Consider the following 4,952-nt stretch of genomic DNA (forward strand, 5'->3'; position numbering starts at 1 on the left):
TCTAGTTCATGTTTTACCTTCCCTAGATCTTCTTTTAAAACTTTGATGAATTCATCTTTCCTGTATAATTCATCTTTCATTTTTCCCAAGTTTTCTTCTAGAGTGAGATATGTGTGATCAGCTATCTTCTTTCCTGTTCCTAATTTCAGTTTCAGATTTTCAGACCTAAGTTCTAGGACACTGTTGTCAAGTTCAAGAACCTGGTTCTTCAACTCAGCATTTTTGTTATCACTCTCATTTGCCCTAGACTCTAGACTTTTGCATTTTGCTTTCAGAATCACATATTCCCTAGACAGAACTGCCTTCTCATTATTAATTATCTCAGACTCATCAATGAAGTCTGTTAATAGCTCAGCCAGCCTTTCTTTAGACAAGAACTTAATCTTGTCTTGAGATGAAGAATACTGACCTCTTGTTCATCATCTAAATCTCCGATGGCCATCAATGCTTGCTCCTCCTCAGCTTCATCTTCTGAGTCTTCATCTGAAGTTTCTCCCCAAGCAGCAACCATAGCCTTGGTTGAACCTTTGTTTTTCTTTGGTTGAACCTGTTTTTTCTTCCTGTTCCTTCGTTCAGCTCTTTCTTTCTTCCACTCAATTTCCCATTGAGGGCAGTTTTTTATCATGTGGTCAGTCTTACCACACTTGTAGCATCCCTCATTGGTCTGTTTCTCCGGAGCTCTTGATTTGTTGAAGTTTGTACCTCTTGAAGAACCCTTTCCTCTCATCAGGTACTTCTTGAAATCCCTAGTGATCATAGCCACTTCATCATCTTCCAAATCTGCACCTTCAGCAATTCTGAGAGCTAAGCTTCTCTCCTTTTTGGGGGTATCCATCTTCATGGTTTGTCTCCTCATTTCATAGGCAGTTAAATTTCCAATTAGTTCATCCAGTCTGAGAGTAGCAATGTTCTTGGATTCCTGAATGGCAGTGATTTTGCTTTCCCATGTGACTGGCAGAACTCTTGTCAAAATCTTCTCAACCTTGTCTTCCTCCAGGATAATCCTTCCAAGAGATTTAAGTTCATTTGTCAAAGTGGTGAATCTAGTATACATCTCTCGGATAGTTTCTCCTTCCTTCATAGTAAAATTCTCATATTGAGAATACATAAGTGTTCCTCTTGATCTTTTCACTTGAGGTGTTCCTTCATGAGCCACTTGCAGAGTGTCCCATATTTCCTTAGTAGTTGTACAGCTTTGGATCCTACTGTATTCATCTGGTCCTAGACCACATACAAGCCACTTCTTGGCCTTAGCATTTTTCTCCCACTTCCTCAGGTCCTCAGCAGTACAATCAACCCTTGTTTTTGGCACATCAATTCCTTCAGCATTCTTCTTAGTGGTTGCTAGGGGACCATCAGTGACTATGTCCCAAAGTTCATAATCTTCCCCTATAATGTGATCTCTCATTCTGTTCTTCCACCAAGAATAGTACTACCATTGAAAAGTGGAGTCCTGGCAGTGGATTGCCCTTCCCAGTTCCCAGGTGGTGCACTCATGTTGATCTTTTCCTAAGGGGTTAGCCTCTTCAAGGATAACCTGCTCTGATACCAATTGATGTTCTAAACGTCAATACCACACAAGAGGGGGGTGATTTGTGTGGTACCTAATTTTCGCACTAGAAGAACCTGGTTCTTCTAGATGTACTTACTATGACTGTTTGCGAAATTAAGAGTGCATAAAATAAAGAACACAGAGATTTTTACGTGGAAAACACCTGGATCAAAAGGTGAAAAAACCACGACCTACTACTCAGTAGGATTTTCCCAAACTTCCACTAAAATCACTGAGCCAAAGACAACATTTACAAACTCTTGTAAACCTAAGGATTAAACTCTAATCCCAGTGTGACACACAGCCTCAACTGCTGCGACACTTTCAAGTTAACTCTAACTTGAATACTCAAAGTACCTATTACAATTGCTTCTAGATAAAGCTGAAAGGTACAATATGAAAAACCTACTACAATTGAACTAGAAATAAAGAGAAACACAATGAAATTGGTTCTTCACTCTTGGTTCATGTAGCTTCAGATTTGCACACTTGAATCACACATAAATTGCTTGCAAAATTCACCTAGCTCTTTTGCTCTCAATTTAGTTTAACTTCTGCGTATGTGCAATCACCTGTAAAAGAGAACAATCTTTATCATTTATAGAGTTAGTAATCAGAGTTTGATTAAAACTCGAATTGCTGATCCTTCATCAAATTTGAGTCCTAGAACAACTCAAACTCCAATCCTTTATCCTTGATCCGGATGTAGTTCTCTTTACATAAGGAGACTTCAACTCCTTATCCTATGCAACCTTTTCGATCAACTCAGAAGATATTGTTGCTGATCCTTGAGACTTATCTTCTTCACACGTATGTCACATGTGTAAGCATATCAACACTGTGTCTCACATGATGGACCTAGTTCATGACTGAGTTCATTTTGTCAATCTTCAAAACTTCATCTAAACTTGGGCCAACACAGGCCCGGTTAAAAAGTGGTTAAAAAGGACTACGGGTTTGGAAAGAGGGATTATGTCAATTATGTTGAAGTCTCGCTCAGTCAGTCTCTCATCCTATTCTCTCTAGTTTCTCATCCCCTCTTTAGGTATTGTGATGTCAAATGCGAGTGCGAGAATTGCTGGACTTGCATATCCATTTGATGGAACTTTATTGCCTCGCACTATTTCATGTTTGCTTAATTCTCTTTGTAGGGTTAAACAAAGTAGAGTGCTGTTTTACCTTATATTCAGTGTACACAAAAGCAATTGGGTTGATACAGGGCAGGAGCGCAATCTTCCTAGATTCTTGTTGTCTAAATGCAGGGAGTGTGCTGGGGAGGACATACTACAGGAAGTGATCAAGGAATTTGCTGAAGGTTACTCCAAGCAGTATGTTTTCTTTGATCCTGGTCCTTATCTTGATTATGTCCACCCTATGCAATGGAATTTACTTTTGAAGATGGATAATATGTGGAAGGAGCCGCTGTGACAATACGAATTGAACTTCCAGGTGAGAAGTTTCCTACTCAAGTGCTCTCTGTGCAAGTTGGTATCACTTTGGACGATTGCAATAGACTTGAGACTTATGGTAGCTGTCACATGGGGACATGCACATATTTCCATTTGGAGCCTAATGCCATACTGTGGATTGTTCCATTTTGTATTTCTTTGGACAATTGGCTTGACACTGGGCAAGATAATTTAGGTTGTGTCTCTATTGCTAATGAACCTTTATATACTACATCAGATGCAAGTGAAATTTTTGAAGGAGTTACTACAAGAAGTGGAGGTTTAATAGCAGAGTACAAAGCAGTTCTTTTGATTATGGTGTGTGGTGGACGTTGAACTGGGTATTGAAAGTTGTGTTACTCCTCAAACTTCTTGTTCTCAGTTTATCACTACTTGAGGGAGTCCATGTACGAGAATTCCTCGTGTCGTCTTATTGCCGGTATTGCTACAGCTCATTATTCGGAGTCAATTCAAGTACACCAGTGTACCAGTATCTTGCTATAATGAACTTACATGTAGCTACAACATTCTGGCTTAATTTTCTCTTGGAAGTGTCACTTTGTTGGGATCGGATACGAGGTCAACGGAATGGTTTTTTGTAAAGGGTTTGCTATAGCCTCCTACACCTGTTGTGATAGTGTAGCAAGATAGTGGTAACTTTAATTGGCAAAAAGATACAATATTTTCTTCCGCATCTGGGTTGTTGGAAAATTATGATTGTTGCCAAGTTTAAGGAGTCTAATTGTGGTTTCTGGCCCATGTCCTTCAACTGGCATTACTCGGTGATATGTACAATAGATTTTGAAGGTATTGGCTCATCGCTCTAGCAGTTCCTATACTGGCCGAGGAGAAATACTTATAAGTTTTGAGAGTTCTGTGATATTGATTTGGTATCAGAAAGCACAGAAGAGGATGCTAAATCTGGCTCTTTCACCAAAAACTAATGAGTATGGGGTGTTTACTTCTCACCTATTTATACCTCGATCGTGAAGGTCATATGCGTGCTCATTAATTGATCTAGCTCCAAGTTAGAGCAGTCTTCTATACTGGATATCTATCAATACCCCATGTTACATATGACAGTAGGCACTGGTAACAAACGTCACAATTTGCAGCGTGCCTCTTAAAAGTGGCATTTCAATTGTGTAGATGATAGTATCTAATTGAGAAGGCACTGAATTAGAAATACTGACTGCAATAGTCTATGAAGTTATTCTTTCTATCTGAAAACTTGGGAATACTAATTGTGTCTTTTCTGGTGATAATACAACTAGTCCTTGGATCTCAAATGAATTGCTCCAGAGAGGTTACGAATAGCACAGAACGGGTTGTAAGTTTTACGGAGCTCGAGTTAAAGCACTGATATTGGACTCTACAGTATGGTGTAATTTTGGCAATTCGGAGGAACTCAAAGACTCTTGTTAACTACTGGGAAATCAATGTTGGTTGTTGATTGGAGACATTGCCAATTCACAGGATCCTTCCTTCATAGATCCTCTATTTGCAACACTTCATCATAGCCTCTCCATTCTTGAGAAGCATGATAGACAAGTTAAGACGTATTCAAATCTGCTCCTTACAAGTTGGTTTGGCCTCATCTTAGGACTTAATCTTGCTCTAGGCGACAGCCACATTGACTTGCCACGATGATTGCTATTTACACGTAATTTTGGATTGCCACAGAGAATCGTTCATTGCAAAGAACATAGATGGGTCTTTTTAACAGTGTTATAAGCGAGCGTGCCAATAAGTACTTTCCGTGATATGTAGCTTTTATCATCATTAGAATTTAGTACATGCACCGAAAAAAAGTTAACTTAAAAAAGGCTACTGACAACACGTACTGCGTATAATTGGTTCTACGCCTGTGGCTTGGATGTTCAGTATAGCGTGACAACTTCCTCTTTATCAGTTTCTTGAGTCGACCTTGGAGAGAGCTCAGCGGTTCTTCT

Source organism: Nicotiana attenuata, unplaced genomic scaffold (assembly GCF_001879085.1).
Source record: "Nicotiana attenuata strain UT unplaced genomic scaffold, NIATTr2, whole genome shotgun sequence".
Taxonomy (NCBI): Eukaryota; Viridiplantae; Streptophyta; class Magnoliopsida; order Solanales; family Solanaceae; genus Nicotiana; species Nicotiana attenuata.